The 19,082-nt window shown below is 47.5% G+C and overlaps 1 protein-coding gene across 2 annotated transcripts in view; it reads right to left on the minus strand.

Annotated features, from left to right (window-relative positions):
- Positions 1-4,166: 4,166 nt before the first annotated feature.
- Positions 4,167-19,082, minus strand: part of IVL (involucrin) — a 68,633-nt gene continuing 53,717 nt past the window's right edge. Inside the window, exons 1-2 of one of the 2 annotated variants that reach the window (XR_011468703.1) lie at positions 6,593-6,686; positions 4,167-4,794 (exon numbers count right to left, since the gene is read on the minus strand). The gene's annotated coding sequence lies outside the window, so the exon portion shown is untranslated. Of the gene's footprint in view, positions 4,795-6,592; positions 6,687-19,082 lie in introns of those variants that run through there. The other variant, XR_011468704.1, reaches the window with a different exon arrangement.

A 19,082-nucleotide genomic window follows, 5' to 3' on the forward strand; every position in this document is an offset into this window, starting at 1 on the left:
AAGGAGCCAGGAGTCACTGTCAATAATGACTGTTCTCTGCCCTGGAGAGAACCCCCAACAACAGCAGCCCTGACATGCACAAAGGGACACAGGTGGCACCACTGTGAGTCGGGAGGAGACCTGGGCACAGGCCAATGCGGCTGTCTCAGTGCCAGGCGTCTGTCCATGATTCCCCCCGCCCCCCCCGCCAGGAGCATCAGGCAGCCATGCCACATTGAAAAACAAGCCAAGAAAACTGGGCCACACTGGGTTGGCTGGCTGGCTGATGGGTAACTTTGGAAAGCAGGGCCTGATTTAGTAGAGCAAAGAAAGCCCATCTGGGGACATGGAACTAATAGTATAAATCCAAAGAGATTGCTGTATAGGCACCCCTAAGAAGAGTATCCTATGAGCTAGACAATTATTCATTAACACCCAGAGGCCAGGCCCCATCCACCAGATTCCTGGTGGCTAGAGCTGGGGCCTCTCTGTGAAAGCCATCACCAGCTGGGGATCCCCCTGAGGCAGAACAGGGTGGGTGCCCCCACCCAGTGACAGAGGTTCCTTCGCTTTTCCAGGGGACTTGTGAAGGAGGGGACGAGGGATGGGCAGACCACCGCTGTCTGTCTGCTTGAGCTTCTAATTCTGATTGTGAAGCTTGATTATTCATATTTTACAGCTTAGAAAAGTTAAGTAACTTGGCCAAGGTTACTCAATTAAGATAAGGAAGAGGGGATTGAACCCAGGTCTTTGAGGCTCCAAGAAGGGTGGGTATTCTTTTCCTACACACACACCCTTCCACGGTCTTTCTTTACTCAGAATATATAGCTCTATTCTTTTTATAAACATTTCTTCATTTTTGAAAAGTATTACATATGTCCTGTAGCTCTATTCTTCTTGGAGGAAGGCACCCCTCCTTCCAAGCCCTTAGCACCACACCCTTCAACCTTGGAACTTTGTCCTGTGGAAATACACTCAAGGTTGATGATTAGATATCCCCACTGAAATCTGGCACCTGGGGAAAGGTGAAAGGCCAGGCCACTGAACTTGAGAACAGAGGCTGGACTCTGCTCAGGGGCCATGCACTTCAGGGACAATAACAGTGTCTGTTTATGTGTTCAGGTGTCTGAGTGTGTGTGAACATGTGTTTGAATATGATTGAGTGTATGTGATTATATGTAATGTGTGGTGAGTTCTGACCTCATGTAAAAGTTCATGAATGTATATATGTGGGAATATGAATGTGAGTGTGGATGCATGCATGGGTGTGCAAGAGTGAGTGTGCACAGGGCTGACATTCAGCAGGTTCGCAAAGGTATGCACAGGTGTTGTTGAATCCATGCTTCAACCATGAAAACTACTTCTGAATTACAATTGATTTGCCTCCGCAACAGATGGCAAATAGCCACTACACCCACTCCCCTGCCCACCAGTGGCCCTGCCAGCACCCTGGATGCCCAGCTCATTCTCCAATGCCCTCAGGAAACTGGGGGCGGTGCCTGTCACAGCAGGGTCCTCTGGGATACTGTTCCAACTTCTGTTCTCATGCCCAATGCCGGTCTCCAAAGCTGTAGACTTTACTTTGACTAACAACCCTATATGTGTGATTTTTGTGAATGTGTGAACATGTATGAGTGTGTATCCCTGTGCTGTGCAAAAAGTATGAGTGTGATAGGGGCAGAAATAGAATATTGGGGACCAAGTATAATTGAAGAAATACTAATCATACTCTATTAACTGTGATTGTTTTGTCCTTATTAAAGAAGATACATAATAACCCGGCTGGGACTTGCACATGGGACCTTGTTTCTCCCTGTGACACCCACTCAGACCCTTTGTTTCCTTAACTGGTTCTTGCCTTTGCCCCTAAAATGGGCCCTGTTCCTCATACCTTTGTGTCACTAAAGATCTGGAGCCCCTGTCCTCATGTTGGTGGGAATAAACAGAGGGTGCTGCCTGTGGGCTTGCTGCCTACAGGACATGGAGAATACTAATTAAAACAATAGCTAACATTGATCAAACACTTATTATGGACCATGCTATGCTTGTTATTTATTTATGTGTCTCATTGAAATGCACCCCTCCCCTTTAACCCCAAGAGATGTTCTTCTCCCCACGATATACATGAGAAAAGTGAGACCAAAGGAAGTTAATGTAACTCATTTCAGGTCACACAGCACAAGAGGGGTGGTTCTGGGACCCAGACCCAGTATAATGGACATAAGAGAAAAATCAACAGGATGGTCCACACACAAGCACCTGTGCACATATGGTAGAGGAGAAGACAAAATGAAGCCCAGAGAGGCAAAATTAAACCTGATGTTTAGCTGCTGAGTGGGGGAGGGTAAGGGAAAAGGGAGTGAGAATCCAAATGAGAAAGGAAAGTTTATGTAAGGGGGGTTGGGGGTAAGAAGGAAGACATTTGGAGAGCGTGCTGAAGGTGATGTCTAAAAGTGGGGAAGTTTATAACTTCTCATCATTTTCAGGGAGTTCCGGTAAGGTTTACATAACTTGTCAATGCGTTTTATATGTTTTACTTGAGTTTCTGTTGAATGTCACACTCCGGGGGACATGATTATGAGCCATAGGTCACAAGACTGGAGCCAGCTGGTGTAGGTGGCTACAGAGGCCACACTCTCTAACCACCATGGACCAGGACTTAGATGCTGGAGGGCTGGCTCTCCTGGGCAAACCTGGCACTCATGGCAGTGGCTCATGCTGTGCCCAGTTGTGGAATGCACTCCTCCCTGACTGGCAAATCCCACTGTCATTCTATTCTAAATCCCACCTTCTACAGGCATTCCTCACGGGATAGACATTTCTGGGAGCCTTGTAGTTGATGTCATGATGACAGAGATGACCAAGTTCTCCTTCCTCCCCTCAATAGCCCTCATCGTTCCCTCTCTGTCTTCTTTGAACTCTGAGAGCAGGAATGAGGGACCGGTCCCGCCCAGTCATCCCTCAATTGGATGCCACCTTGTCTAATTCTTATCTTGGGAGTCTCAGTTAGATCTTCTTATGGGCATGCTTAAACCAAGAGGCTCAGGGCCTTGTGCTGTGTTTCTGTGCTTCTTAATCCCTTTCCTCTTTTCCACCCATCCTTCCAATATCTCTGCTCTAGCACCCATTGGTTTGTTCTCTGTATCTAGGAATTCCATCTTGTTTTCCTTGTTCATTTGTTTTCTTCTTTAGATTCTACATCTAAGTAAAATCATACAGTATTTGTTTTCCTCTAACATTTCACTTGGCATACTACCCTCTGGGTCCATCCATAGTACCTATATTATTCTGAGCAAATGGGAGGGGAAGGTGCTTACGAAGGGTGCACTGATGTGTTGATGGATAGAATAGATGGACTCATTAATGGATGGATGGGTGGACAGATGGATGGATGGATGGATGGAGCCTAACTCAAAGGCATTGAAGAAGGTCTGGTGGAGGAAGAAGAACCTAGTCAGCCAGGGAAGTAATGATAAAAAGCGTTGGTTTTTAGCTAATGCTACATTCTCCAGGGCCTGTAATACATGTTGGGGATAAACCAGTCATTTTGTTTATGTTATTTTCCCTGCTGGCTCCTTTTGGGTTCTTCTGCTGCTTCTCAGTGGCTCCAGGGGAGCCATGAAAGGGGAGACGGGTTTAGGAGAGGAGGTTCAGATGCCCTAATTTGTAGACTATTTTTTAAGAGAAAGGTTTGGTGGAGAGGGGTGAGGTGAGTTGGGGGGTTGTAGAAGCCATAAGAAACAAGAAGTTTGGATTACTTGCGGGTATGAATTATCTGGCTACCTCAGTCCCCCATAAATGTAAGAAATGAAAATAAAAAGGCTGGTAGTGGGGAAATAGGCCAGGAGAATCCCCAACTGAAGAAAAATGGGAACTGTGATTTCGGTAAAATATTGCTGGCATATATGTGGATGTTGGTTAAGCAATGTTGTATAGACTGTCTTCTAATTATACATTTGGTTAACTTGAAGAAACTTTGATCTTTTACTTGTGGGTGAATGTTTAAGCCCCTATCCTCAATTCCTTTTGACCCATAGGCCCTTGGAGTGTGTTCTCTAATAACAATGATTTGCTTCAGTCTTTCTCCTCCTCTATGTAGCCCTTGGCTGGAGATTCAGGTTTGAGGAGCAAAATACCACATCTGCAGGAATGTAAAATTGTCAAACAGCAAAATAATCAGACATTAGTGCCACAGGAATTACATTTAATTGTTTGGAAAACAGGAGCAGAGGGAACAGTGAGAGGGTAGGGTGTCCGGGCAGGATAGCCAGGTTTCCAAAAGCCGACAGGGCAATGTAGGTACATGTCAGCAAAGACGATTCGACAGGTTAGGACCAGATCCTTGTCTGGGATGGAAATTGCAGCTGCCAATTAAGAAGTGGTAGAAGTGGTAGAAATCGAGGAAGCTGTCATCCTGGTGCTGCCTTTTTCGGAGCTTGGCTGCAGGTGAGTGCAGCTAACATCTGGCTGTTGGAGGGAGGTGGTTGATTTCTTCTTTTCTGCTTTTCCTGGGAGCTTGGCTTCTGGTCACATGTCCAACCTCAGTTTTTCTGGGGTGGGGTGTAGCACTGCATGGGTGCAGGGTAGCACTGCTGGGGTGCAAGGTAGCACTGCAGGGGTGGGGGGCAGCACTGCATGGGTACGGGGCAGCACTGCATGGGTGCGGGGGTAGCACTGCTGGGGTGGAGGGCAGCACTGCATGGGTGCAGGGCAGCACTGCATGGGTGCGGGGTAGCACTGCATGGGTGCGGGGTAGCACTGCTGGGGTGGGGGGCAGCACTGATTCTGCTGAGACATTCTGAGCTGGATGTGCAACTGGAAGAAGAAAGACACAAAAATGAGGAACCCTAAAAGCCTTCTGGTCCAGGTAAACCTCCTGCTAAGTTCATGTCCTGCTCTGCTTTTCCTTTGCCCCCTGATCACCTTCCTAATTTAAGGTGCATGTGTGTGTGTGTGTGTGTGTGAGTGTGTGAGTATAATTTGTAGCTAAATGTTTGTAAAGCATTTCAGCTCTTTCTGAGACAAGTAAAGAATAGAAGAAAGGAAAGAAGGAAGGAAGGAAGGAAGGAAGGAAGGAAGGAAGGAAGGAAGGAAGGAGAAGGAAGGGGAAGCAAACAAAAAATAAACCAGTAGAGGTAAGACAGGACGGGGAGAAAGAGAACTAAAGTAATACACTGTTATGGCAAAGACTTTGAACTCTGGACCAGGGTCACCTGGAATATGAGTCCTGGTAAACCATTAACTAGCCTTGTGACTGAGCATGTTACTTCACTTTCTGCACTCACTTCTCTCAGGGCTATTGGAAGGGTTAACAACTATATAAAGATACATACATATGAAGATGCATACATACATATGCAAATGTATGCAGGTTTATATGGATTTGTTCACACATGGTAACTAGCTCATGACAAGCACTGTGTAAGTATTCCGATTTATTAAACAAATTTCTAAAAATTCAAAAAGAATGGCAAGGAACATTTTAACTACACTCTAAGGAAATTTATAGAAAACTAGAGGCCCGGTGCACAAAATTCATGCACTCAGGGGGTGGTCCCTCAGCCTGGCCTGTGCCCTCTCACAGTCCAGGAATCCTTGAGGGATGTCTGACTGACAGGAGGCAGAAGAGGCTCCCACCTCTGCCGCTTCGCTCACTACCTGTGAGCCTGGCTTCTGGCTGAGTGGCACTCCCCCTGTGGGCATGCACTGACCACCAGGGGGAAGCTAGTGCATTGAGTGTCTGTCCCCTGGTGGTTAGTGTGCATCATAGTGGTGGATTGTTTCACCATTCAGTTGATTTGCATATTATATAGGATAGGCATCTAGAGATGAAATTAACTGTTTCAATTTTAATTACAGTGAGGAAAGACAATGTCAGAGAGGGAAGTAATTGATCTCTAGGCACACAGCACCTGTGGGGCAGGTGGAAACAGTGATCCTCGATTCCAGGAGTGGGACCTCATCACTGTGCCACAACCTCTTGTCCCTGCTGCTCTGTCCTCCTAGGGCCTCCGTACTTCCACACCCTGAGGCCGCCTGCTATCCTCCCTCCCAGAATTCACCTCTCCCTTAAAGGGCAGTTCTGAAAGTTCCTCTGTCCCATAGCTGGTGCCCCCTTCTCCTTCTATTGAGTCTGTCTTGAATCTGGGAATATTCAACACTCACAGCACACCAGCAGGAACCTCAGGACTCAGGCCTCTGAGCAGACCCCCTCCCCATCTCAGCCCACCTTCCCACACCCCTCACCTGACTTTCAATCTGAGCCAGATTGGTCCCAAAGGATACAAAGGAGAATGATGCTCAAACCACCCAGAGCTCCAGCCTCAGCTCCCAGTCAGAGTTTGGAGCCTTTGGAGCAAGGCTATGAGGAGCAGCGCTATTTTGCCAGACTTACCCCAGTTCACCAGAGCTTCTGAAGCATGGCAGTGCAAGGGGTCTGTTCTGTCTCCACCCCATGACACCTATCCCTCAGCACTGTAACTGGAGCCTTTCTAGAAGCACACTGCAGCTGAATCCAGCCTATGAGGGATACCTGCACCCAGCCTGGCTGTCCCCCCATCATGCTCTGCCTGCTAGAGGCCCCCAGTTCCAACCCTGGTTGGCTCACACTTACCAGTCCCACAGGAAGGATGGCTGGACAGGCTTCTAGTGGAATGTTGAGCTGAGCAGGGGCCAGGGCACCCTTTATACCAGTCCCAGACTAGCTGACTTCCTAGGTTGAAGGTGATGGACTCATTCCACCACTGAAGTTGGTCAAAGTCCTCCAGCCCCTCCCTGTCTTATCACAGGCACCTGAAGTAAAAAAAGAAAACCTTCACGGCCCCTATTCACAGACAGACATAGCTCCTGCCTGACCAGAGGGCTCTGGGGGCTCAGGCACCACTGCCCCACTCATGACCTGGGCACAGGGAGGGGAGGGAGGCAGCTCAGGAGCCGGGTCCCCTTTTCCTATTGTTTTGTGTCCTCAGCCAAGCATCTCTGAATCTCAATTTCTCCACCTGTAGACTGGGTTTATCTTCATATACGACTGAGATTCATTTCCAAGGGCAAGAAATGGAAAGTTATGTTTCTCTCTGGAACATCCACACAGGGTATTTGGTGTAAAGGTGGGAAGAATCACTTCTCATGAAGAGACGGGGTTCCTGGGGATTCTCTTGGCAGTTAGCCCACAACTCTCAGGGCCTATCTATAGCTCTGTGCTGTCAGGAAATAAACTCTGTCTTCAGGGGAGAGGGCTTTAGGCCCAACAGGAACAAATGGAAGGCTTCTAGGGGTCTCCTGCTATGTGCCATAGCTCTCCAGGCCCCATGTCCAAGACTGTAGCTCAAAACCTCCCAAGAGTAAAAACTCATAGAAATTCCAGAAGATGGGCCACTTTAGGCAAGAAAACAGGCATTCAATACACAATATATCAAATGAAGACTGTTTTTTATGATGCTAAATCAACCACTTTCTAGAATTTTTGTGGAAATAAATGCATAAAGGTATGAAGCTAAAACAAATCATCTGTTACTTTCTCCACACCATTCCCTAAAAAGAGCTTAAGTCATGTTACAGTCTAGGTACTGCAGCATGTCCCTCCCCAATTTTGATGGTGACTCAGCACATCCAGAATAAAGTCCAAACTCACTGCCCTGATGTCAGAGACCCCTGCTAAGGGGCTTCAGTTCCCAGGAGAAGCCCAGTGCTCCCCACAGACTTTTTGTGGAGCTTGCCACTCCTGGGCCCCTGGATCTTTGTGCCTCAGCATCAGCATGAAGGCACAGACCAGTGGTTCTCAACCTTGCCTGCACATTAGAGTCACCTGGGAATCTTTTTAAAATCCTGATTTCTGGGCCTCGTCCTCCGGAAATTCTGTTTCTTTGTTACAGGGTGGGGCCACAACATTAGTAACAAAGAAACAGAATTTCCGGAGGATGAGGCCCAGAAATCAGGATTTTAAAAAGATTCCCAGGTGATTCTAATGTGCAGCCAAGGTTGAGAACCACTGGCACAGACTCTCCCATCTATAGGGTTATCTTCTGGCTCACTTCATATCAGCAATAACAATTGAGGGCCTTGGTTTGTATTTGGTCACTTGTCCATTTCCTCTCTCTCCAATTGGAAAATAATCTTTATAAGGTAGGGGTTGCTTTGCCTGGAGTGTGTTCCAACATATCCCCAGAACCCATCATAACCACAGCATGGACCCAGTGCTCTACAAATGTTACGTAAAGGAAGGAATGGACTGTGACTCTCACCACGGGGAGATAACTACTATCAAAGAAGGTAGTGTTATCTGTGTGTTCATGTGTGTAAAAAAGCAATTATGATACCGTTTTTAATAATTGTTTTATAGCTTATTTTATGGACATTATTTATTTAAACCACTTCTTTACAAGCAAATAAAAAAAGACCTGTTAGAACAATATGAAGACCAATACTCTGCCGCTAGTGTGTCACAGATATGCAACGAGTGCCAGTGCAGACAAACCAAGCATGTGGTCAATGTGGGACATCTCCCAATGTGTGGCCATCAGGGGCACCCACATCCTCTGCCGGAGGCCAGCATGGTGCCTCCACAGTAATGCCCCCTTCCTGGTGCATGTCCTCGCTCTGTGTTGGCCCCAGTCACACAGGGCCTCTGTGTGCTTTGTTTGCATCCTATGCTTTTCCTTTTTTTCCTGTGGTTGTTCCTCCTACTCAGGGCCTTACCAGTCCTTTGCATTGTGGCCCCCATCCCTCCAGGAGGGGGAGCACCACCTCCGTTTAGCAAATGAGGAAACTGAAACCCAGAGAGGTTAAGTGCTTGGCCAAAGTCCTGTAGTTGGTAAGTAGTTGGGCCAGAATTCAAGCCCCCATCAGCTGGGTTCTAAGACAGAACTCTGTGCTGCCTGCTGTGGCCTCTACGCAAACTACATGTTCTCTGTCCTTTTCACTGCATCCTGTGCAGGCAGGCAGGACAGGAGTGGCCAGCAAGGCACCCTTGTAGTGGAGCCTTTGCCCAGAATGAGTGACCCAGCCTTACTAACCCAGGGAACTGGTCCACTGAGTCCACTCCCTTTAGATTGTAACTGAGCCTTTAGCATAGTCCTGTTGAAAGGCTGCTCTGGCTTCATTTTAGTTCTGACACAAGGGCTTACAAAGAGGAAGCCACAGTTAGCAAGACATCTCCAAATGGAAGGTGCATCTTGAGCAGCAAGAATTGGGCTGAAGTTCCATGCAGCCTGACTTGGGGCTTGTTTCCTCTGGTGACCTCAAAGGACAGTCTCTAATTTCAGCTAATGGAGCTTTCTCACAGAGGCAGCTTTAATTACCACTCAGCTCCCAGTCTTCCTCCCACAAAAGCCATCTGGCTCCCAGCCCTGGGAGAGACAGTCCCTCTTGGTTGAACCTGGAGGTAGAAGGAGCTCCTGATCAGCCCCACTGTCAGTCATGTGTGCTGCTCTTTTGGCACCTGTGTGGGTCCTGAGCACATGCCTGGCCTTGCTCACCTCTTCACAAGGTTCCTGCTCTCTGATCCTATCTCTTCAACTTTCCCTCTTTTCCCATTCCCTGTCCTGCACACAGGGATCACCAGCACCCTGGGAGAGAAAGCCAACACTCTGCTCACTACCTAGTTTGTTCCAAAGAGTGTCAAAAAGAGCCTCTTTTGATCAAGACTCTGATTTTACATCTCTATTCCCAGAGGGCCCAATCATAATACAAGACATAATGGGAGACCAACAGAAAACTCTATTAAGATTATGGTAGTTGGCGGCACTTTCCTGACTATCCCCAAAGAGAATAGCATATATGCAAGCATGTACACACACACACACACACACACACACACACACACACACACACGGGCACTCTTCTGAGCCAGTCTCAAGCAGAGGATGGAATAAGAACATTCCATGAAGACTTGAATGGAAGGTGGCAAACTGCTGTCAACTGGTTTTAAAAACCACAAGCTAATCTCTCAGCATCTCCCCACAGAAACCATCTAGCTCCAGGCACATTTGACTTGCCATTTAGTCTGTCTTTCTTCAAGGCCATTAACAGCAAGACAAAGGGCTCCTGGCCAGGTCCTCAGGGGCCAGAGGTGGCATCTAAGCATTCCATTGGACATGGCCCAGAGTTCTCTCTCGACCAAGTACTATGCGAACTGCAAATGAGAACAACTCAGCCCTGCTTGCCCAGGAAAAGTTTTCAGCTTAACCTTGGGGGAAGATAGAATTAGTAAAGAAGATGAGCTTGCGTGAAAGACTGGCCTATATTTGAATCCCAGCTTGTCAGCTACTAGCTGTGTGGCCTTGGGCAAAGTTTACTATTTCCTTGGCTCATATTATCATATGCAAAATAAGATTTTTATCTTTTATAGTAGTAATAAATATAGTAGAGAATAGCAGTGTTAAAATCTAGTATAGTGCAAGCAGGTTAGTGCTAAGATTGAGGAATATTAAAATATAGGTGTTTATTTTAGCTACGCTTGCTCTGTGCCTTTTCAAGGAAGCCATACAAAATGTCTGGGACCAGGTTGTCCCCATTGCATCCTTATCTCTTTAAGGCTTTTGCATGACTGTGATTTGTTTGAAGAAGAGATTCAATAAAGATTGCAGTGAGTCACCTCAGACTGAGACAGGAGATGAAGGAAGCTGATAAAGAACCATCAAGCACCACTTTGTCTCCTGCAGGTCAGGAGATGGAACCCAGGGAAAGGATCACGCGGGAGGCAGAACCTCTCTGTCTAGTGTACTTTATTCGGAGCTATAATGCCTTCTAACCCATTAAAGGTGACCTTGTTCCCTCAGCCCTTGGGGACCAAGGAGACTCCAGCCAAAGGGCTGCCTGGAGAGCTGAGGACAGAGAAGACGGTTTCCTTTTGCTTTCATTCAAGAGTGAGATGGAAGCAGCCATAGTCTAATACCTAATAGCTGGGGTGAACATTCCAGAAGGCAGGGGACTAAGATAAATTCAAAGGAGCCAGGAGTCGCTGTCAATAATGACTGTTCTCTGCCCTAGAGAGAATCCCCAACAACAGCAGCCCTGACATGCACAAAGGGACATAGGTGGCACCACTGTGAGCTGGGAGGAGTTTCAGCAGAACTAGGTGGAGGCCAAGTGACTGTGACTCAGTGCCAGTCATTTGTAATCCCCCAGGAATGACAGGCAGCCGAGCCTCATGTGCAAACATGCAGGAAAAGGCAGAGCCAACTGAACCGGGCCACACCCACAGCAGGGCCCAGACACTGGATTCCTGGTGGCTAGAGCTGGGGCCTCTCTGTGAAAGCCATCACCAACTGGGGATCCCCCCTGAGACAGAGCAGGGTGTGTGCCCCCACCCAGTGACAGAGGTGTCCTCACTTTCCCAGGGGACTTGTGAAGGAGCAAATGGATGAGGGATGGGCAGACCACCCCTGTCTGTCTGCTTGAGCCTCTTATTCTGATCTTGAAGCTTGTTTATTCTCATTTTTGCACTTAGAAATGTTAAGTAAGTTAGCCAAAGTTACTCAATAAAAAGTAGGGAAGCAGGGATTGAACCTGGGTCTTTCAGGCTCCAAGAGGGTAGGGGTATTTTTTTCCTGTACTTACCCCCATCCATGGTCTTTCTTTACTTGAAATATATAGCTCTATTCCTTTTAAAAATATTTCTTTATTGTTGAAAGTATTACATATGTCTCACAGCTCTAGTCTTCTCTGAGGAAGGCACCCCTCCTTCCAAGCCCTCAGCACTGCACCCTTCATCCTGGGACCTCTGTTCCATGGAAATTCACTGAAGGTCGATGGTCAGACATCCCTGCTGGAATCTGGCAGAGACCTGGGGAAAAGTGACAGGACAGGCCACTGAAACTGAGAACAGAGGCTGGACTCTGTTGGGAGCATTGCACATGAGCGTCAATGACAGTGTCTGTGCTTATGTGTTCAGGTATCTGAGTGTGTGTGGACCTGTGTTTGAGTGTGATTGACAACATGCAATTATGTACAGTGTGTGGTGAGTTATGACCTCATGTGAGAGCTAATGAATGTGTATGTGTGAGGGAAATATGAATGTGAGTGTGGAAGCATGCATGGGTGTGCAAGAGTGAGTGTGCACAGGGCTGATATTCAGCAGGTACAGAGCTTTACACAAGTGTTGCTGAACCCATGCTTCAAACATGAAAACTACTTCTGTAACAGATGTCAAATACCACTACACAAACTCTCCTGTCCCCCAGTGGCCCTGCCACCACCCTGGATGCCCAGCTCAGTCTTCAACAGTTTCAAGAAACTAAGGGGCAGTGCCTGTCCCACAGGGACCTCTGGGATCCTGTTCCAGCTTCTGCTCTCATGCCCAATGCCAGTCTCCAAGGCTGTAGAATTTACTTTAACTAAAAACCCTGTGCGTGTGATTTTTGAGAGTGTGTGGACAGGCATGAGTGTGCATTCCTGTGCTGTGCAACAAGTGTGAGTGTAAGACTGGGTCTTGCCTTCCCAATGGATTTGTGCATTGCAAGTCTTGGAAAGGCAGGCTTCTGGCTTCTTCCTGTCATTACCATGCTCATTGCTATGTTGCAAAGGATACAGACCTAAGAGCTAGATGGTCCCAATTTGGAATCTTGGCTCTGCCAGCCACAAGCTGTTATTACTCTGAGCAAGTAACAAACTTCTCAGAGTTTCAGTCCAAAATTAATGGGAGTAGCAATACTTATCTAAACAAGGTGGTGTCATGTGTGTAAGTGCTTGGCACACTTCGGGTCAGTCAGGTGCCTGGCCTGTGAATGCTTTCTCAGCTTATGGGCCACAGATCTTGTCTCCAGGGAGCAAAGCCTGTCTTAAGAAGCCATGGCTGACTGTGTAAACTGACAGGTGAGAATCACTGTGGGCAGAGCTGCCCAGCACTGCCTTGAGAGCAGGATCCTTTGTGGGGCAGGTGTCCAAAAAGGGAAGGTTCTGGGAGAAAAGGGCAACTGCCAAATGATATAGTTATGCCTGAGACTAAATCGTGTTTCTCCTTGTGACTCCTACTCAGACCCTTTGCTTTCCTTAACTGGTTCTTGCCTTTGCCCCTAAAATGGGCCCTGTCCCTCATACCTTTGTGTCACTCAAGGTCTGGAGCTCCTTTCCTCAGGCTGGTAGAAATAAACAGAGGGTGCTGCCTGTGGGCTTGCTGCCTACAGGACTTGGAGAATACCAGTCAAGACAATAGCTAACATTGATCAAACACTTATTATGGACCATACTATGCTTGTTATTTATTTACATGTCTCATTGAAATGCACCCCTCCCCTTTAACCCCAAGAGATGTTCTTCTCCCCTCCATACAGATGAGAAAAGTAAGACCTAGAGAAGTCATGTAACTCATTTCAGGTCACACAGCACAAGAGGGGTGGTTCTGGGATCCAGATCCAGCATAATGGACATAAGAGAAAAATCAACAGGATGGTCCACACACAGGCACCTGTTTACATTTGCTGAGTATGGTCATTTGTAGTGGAGAAAAATAAATGAAGCCAGAGAGGCAAAGTTACACCTAATGTTTAGCTACTGAGGGAGGGAGGGTTAGGAAAGAGAATCCAAATGAGAAAGGAAAGACAATGTATGAGGGTGAGGGTAAGAGGGAAGGCATTTGGAGTGTGCGCTGAATGAGATGTCTAAAGGTGTGGGAAGGTTAAAACTTCTCATCATTTTCAGGGAGTTCCGGTAAGGTTTACATAACTTGTCAATGCGTTTTATATGTCCTACCTGACTTTCTGTTGAATGTCACACTCCGGGGGACATGATTATGAGCCATAGGTCACAAGATTGGAGCCATCTTCTGTGGTATCCAGCTGGTTTAGGTGGCTACAGAGGCCACACTCTCTAACCACCAAGGACCAGGACTTAGACGCTGGAGGGCTGGCTCTCCTGGGCACACTTGACACTCAAGGCTGTGGCTCATGCTGTGCCCAGTTGTGGAATGCACTCCTTCCTGACTGGCAAATCCCACTGTCATTCCATTTTAAATCCCACCTTCTCCAGGTATTCTTCACTGGATAGACACTTCTGGGAGCCCATTTGTTGGTGCCATGATAACAGAGATGGCTAAGTTCTCCTTCCTCCCTTCAACAGCCCTCATTGTTCCCTCTCTATTTCCTCTTATCTCTGAGGGCAGGAATGAGGGACCCGTCCTGCCCAGTCATCCCTCAATTGGATGCTACCTTGTCCAATTCTTATCTCAGGGGTCTCAGTTAGGTCTTCTTATGGGCATGTTTAAACCAAGAGGCCCAGGGCCTTGTGCTGTGTTTCTGTGTTTCTTAATCCCTTTCCCCCTTTCACTCCTCTTTCCAAACCCTCTCCTCTAGCTATCATCGGTTTGTTCTCTATCTAGGAGTCTGTTTTGTTTTGGGTTTTTTTTGTTGTTCATTTGTTTTCTTCTTTAGATCCCACATCTACGTGAAACCCAATAGTATTTGTTTTCCTCTGTCTGACTTATTTCACCTGGCACACTTCCCTCTGTGCCCATCCACAGCACCCATACATTCTGAGCAATTAGGGTGCACTGATGGGTTGATGGATGGAACAGATGGACTCATTAATGGATAGATGGATGGAGCCTAACTCAAAGGCATTGAAGAAGGTCTGATGGAGGACAAAGAGCCCAGCCATCCAGAGAAGCAATGCTAAAATCTTGGTCTTTAGCTAATACTACATTCTCCAGGGCCTGTAATGCATGCTGGGAATGACCCAGAGTTTTAGTTTACATTATTTTCTCTGCTGGCTCCTTTTTGGGTACTTCTGCTCCTTTTGGATCCCCACTGGCTCCCCTGGAGCTGAAGCATGAAAAGGGAGACAGGTATAGGAGAGGAGGTTCAAATACCTGAATTTGTAGACTATTTTTAAAGAGAGATTTTGTGGAAGACTATTTTTTTATATATTTTATTGATTTTTTACAGAGAGGAAGGGAGAGGGATAGAGAGTTAGAAACATCAATGAGAGAGAAACATCGATCAGCTGCCTCCTGCACACTCCCCACTGGGGATGTGCCCACAACCAAGGTATATGCCCTTGACCAGAATCGAACCTGGGACCCTTGAGTCCGCAGGCCGACGCTCTATCAGCTGAGCCAAACCAGTCAGGGCTGAAAGACTATTTTTTAAGAGAAAGATTTGGTGGAGAAGGGTGGAGGTAGTTGCGAGGAGGGTAGTGGAAGCAATGGAAGCAAGAAGTTTGGATTAGCTGTGGGTCTGAATTATCTGGCTCCCTCAAACTCCCATGAATGTACAAAAATGAAAATAAATGACTTGTAGGGGGAAATAGCCCAAGAGAATCCCCAACTGAAGAAAAATGAGAACTGTGATTTTTTTTTTTCACAGAAGGATCATGAACAGAGCTTACTTTTTATTTTTAACTAGAGGCTCGGTGCATGAATTCATGCACCAGTGGTGTCCCTCAGCCTGGCCTGCAGGATCGGGCTGAAACCAGTTCTCCAACATCCCCTGAGGGGTCACGGATTGCAAGAGGGTGCAGGCCAGGCCAAGGGACCCCACGGGTGCACGATCGGGGCCAGGGAGAAATGCAGGAGGTTGCCAGCCGGGAAGGGAACATGGTAGGGCTCCAGGTCATGTCCGCCAGTCTCACTCAGTCCTGATTGGCCGGACCCCAGTAGCAAGCTGACCTAATGGTCAGAGCATCTGCCCCTGGTGGTCAGTGCATGTCATAGCTACTGGTTGACAGGTGGACTGTCTGCCCCCAAGGGTCAGTGCATGTCATAGCAAGTAGTTGAGTGGTCTTAACATATCATTAGCATATTATGCTTTGATTGGTTGAATGGACAACTGGATGACCAGACACTTAGCATATTAGGCTTTTATTATATAGGATCCTCACCTGAGCATATTTTTCCATTGATTTTTAGGGAGATTGGAAGAGAGAGGGAAGGACAGAGAGAAACATAGATGTAATAGAAACATACCATTGGTTGACTCCTACATGAATGCTAACCAGGACCTGGACCAGGCTAGAGCGGGAACTGTGATTTTGATCGAATATTTCCCATACACATGTGTGTATTGGTTATGCAATGTTTGCAGAGACTGTCTTTGCATTACATATTCGGTCTTCTTTTCACTTGTGGGTGAATATTTAAGGCCCTATCCTCAAGTTCTTTTGACCCATAAGCCTTTGGTGTGTGCTCTCTGAATCACAATTGATTTGCCTCAGTCTTTCTCCTCCACTATGTAGCTCTTACCCAGAGGGTCTGGTATGAGGAGTCAAATACAAAATCTACAGAATGTAAAATTATCAAACAGCAAAACAGTCAGACATTCGTGCCAGAGGAATTACATTTAATTGTTTGGAAAACAGGAGCAGAATGGAACAGTCTAAGGGGAGGGTGTCAGGGGAAGCTGCCCAGGATTCCAAGAAGCCAACAGGGCGATGTAGGTACATGTCAGGAAAGACGATTAGACAGTTTAGGACCAGATCCTTGTCTGATATGGAAATTGCAGCTGCCAGTTAATAAGCGGTAGAGATGGAGGAAGCTGCCATCCTGGTGCTGCCTTCTCCCTGGTGTGGGTGAGTGTGGCTGGCATCTGGCTGTTGGAAGGAAGGGGTTGACTTCTTGCTCTCTGCTTTTCCTGGGGCTTGGCCTCTGGTCACATGTCCAGGCTTATTTCTCCCTGTACATGTGGCACTGCTGGCATGGGAGTCAGCACTGCTTGGGTGGGGGGCAGCATTGCTTGGGTGGGGGGCAGCACTGCTTGGGTGGGGGGCAGCACTGGATGGGTGGGGGACAGCACTGCTTGGGTGGGGGGCAGCACTGGATGGGTGGGGGACAGCACTGCTTCGGTGGGGGGCAGCACTGCTGAGGTGGGGGGCAGCACTGGATCGGTGGGGGGCAGCACTGCTGAGGTGGGGGGCAGCACTTGGGCGGTGGGACGCAGCACTGCTGAATTGGGGGGCAGCACTGCTTCTGCTTCTGCTGAGACATTCTGGGCTGGATGTTCAACTGAAAGAAGAAAGACACAAAAGTGAGGAACGCTTAAAGCCTCCTGGGGCAGGTGAACCTCCTGCCAAGTTCATGTCCTGCTCTTCTTTTCCTTTGCCCCCAATCCCTTTCCTATTTAAGGTGTGTGTGTGTGTGTGTGTGTGTGTGTGTGTGTGTGTGTGTGTGTGTGTGTGATAAATTGTAGCTAAATGTTTGTAAGGCATTTCAACCCTTTCTGAGACAAACAAAGAACAGAAGGAAGGAAAGAAGGAAGGAAGGAAGGAAGGAAGGAAGGAAGGAAGGAAGGAAGGAAGGAAGGAAGGAAAGAAGGAAGGAAGGAAGGAAGGAAGGAAGGAAGGAAGGAAGGAAGGAAGGAAGGAAGGAAGGAAAGCAAACAAAAAATAAATGAGAAGGAAAGAGAGAAGAAAAGTTGGGGAGAAAGACAACAAAAGTAATATGCTGTATGGCAAAGACTATGGCATCTGGACCACGGTTACCTGGAATCTGAGGCCTGGCTAAAGCATTAACTAGCTGTGTAACTGAACAAGTTACTTAACTTTCTGCACTCACTTCTCTCAGGGCTATTGGAAGAATTAACAACTATATAAAAATACATACCTACAAAGGTGCATACATACATATGTAAATGTATGCATGTTTCTGTGAGTTTGTTCACACACAGAGTATCTAGCACATGATAAGCACTGTGTGTTTCAATTTATTAAGTAAATTTCTGAAAATTCAAGAAGGGTGCAAAGGGTCATCTTAAACACACTCTAAGAGAAGTTATAGTAAAGCGGCATCTAGAGATGAAACAGACCTTTTCAATTCTTAATTACAGTGAAGAAAGCAAAACTCAGAGAGGAAAGTAATTGTTCCCCAGTCCCTCAGCACCAAGAGGAGGCCAGTGGAAATCAGGGTCCCTGAATCCCGGAGCGAGACCTGGCCACTGTGACACATCCTTTTGTCCCCGTTGTTCTGTCCTCCTCAGGACTCTGCACTTCCACTCCCCCAGAGCCTGCTATCCTTCCCCCTGAATCCACCTCTCCCTTAAAGGGCAGTTCTGAAGGTCGCTCTGCTCCATACCTGGTGCCCCCTTCTCCTTCTACCAAGACTGTGTTGAACCTGGCAAGATTCAACACCAGCTAGGACACAGGCCTCTGAGCAGACACACCCATCTCAGCCCACCTTCCCACACTCCTCACAAGACTTGCAGAGGTAGCCAGATTGTTCCCAAAGGATACAAAGGAGAGTGATGCCCAAACCACCCAGAGCTCCAGCCTCAGCTCCTGATCAGAGTTTGGGAGCCTGTGGAGCAAGGCTGTGAGGAGCAGCGCTACATTGCCAGACTTACCCAAGTTCACCGGAGCTTCTGAAGTGTGGCAGTGCCAGGCGGTATGGGATGCTCTGAGCCTGTCCACCTTTTATACCTGCCCAAGGCCACTAGGTAGCCTAGGATTGGGATGTCCTAATTAGTCCCTAGCTACAGTAGGATCCAACTATCCTTCCTCAAATTTTAGGTTTTACTCATCCCCAGGGCTGGCAGCCACCCTCTTGGCATGGCGGGACTTGGGGATGACGGTGCCTTCACTCTGGCCTGACCACTCCTCCCCATCACTTTACAAGGTCTGGCTGCTTTGGATTTCCAAATGCACTCGTGACTTTTGACTTAGAACCTTGGCATCTGGGATGGTCCCAAGGAGCATTCAGGACAGTGCTGAATGTGTGAGGGGTGAGGGGAGCTTTCAGGATGTTCTGGTTGGTGGAGAGGAGATGGTGGGCTGGGTGGAGTATGGCGAGAGCATTGTTTGAAGGGAAACTTAGCAACTGAGGGGGTGAGCAGCTCTCTGGGAAGCCCATTAAACTCAGCAATGCTATGACTTTGACTTAACCAAGACTCAGAGCTACATTCACCTGAAAGGGTGGGAAGTGGCTTGGGGTCTTTGCCTATAATTAGTTCAACAATAAATTGAGGCCAAAGCCCTCTGTCCTGCTGGAGTAGAGAACACCATTAGGCTCCATTAAAAGAAACTGGGTGGTTACAGCAGACAATATTTACCGCCCCATCTCTTTACATATCCATGTATGTGTCACCTAGACTCCCTGGGTCCCAGCAAATGATTAGTATGAGGTAGAGAGGGTGGAGGAACCATGAAGCACGGACTTAGAATGACCTCCTGGAGGAGTCACCTGG

Source organism: Myotis yumanensis, unplaced genomic scaffold (assembly GCF_028538775.1).
Source record: "Myotis yumanensis isolate MYYU_CA2020_CCGP unplaced genomic scaffold, mMyoYum1.0.hap1 SCAF_17, whole genome shotgun sequence".
Taxonomy (NCBI): domain Eukaryota; kingdom Metazoa; phylum Chordata; class Mammalia; order Chiroptera; family Vespertilionidae; genus Myotis; species Myotis yumanensis.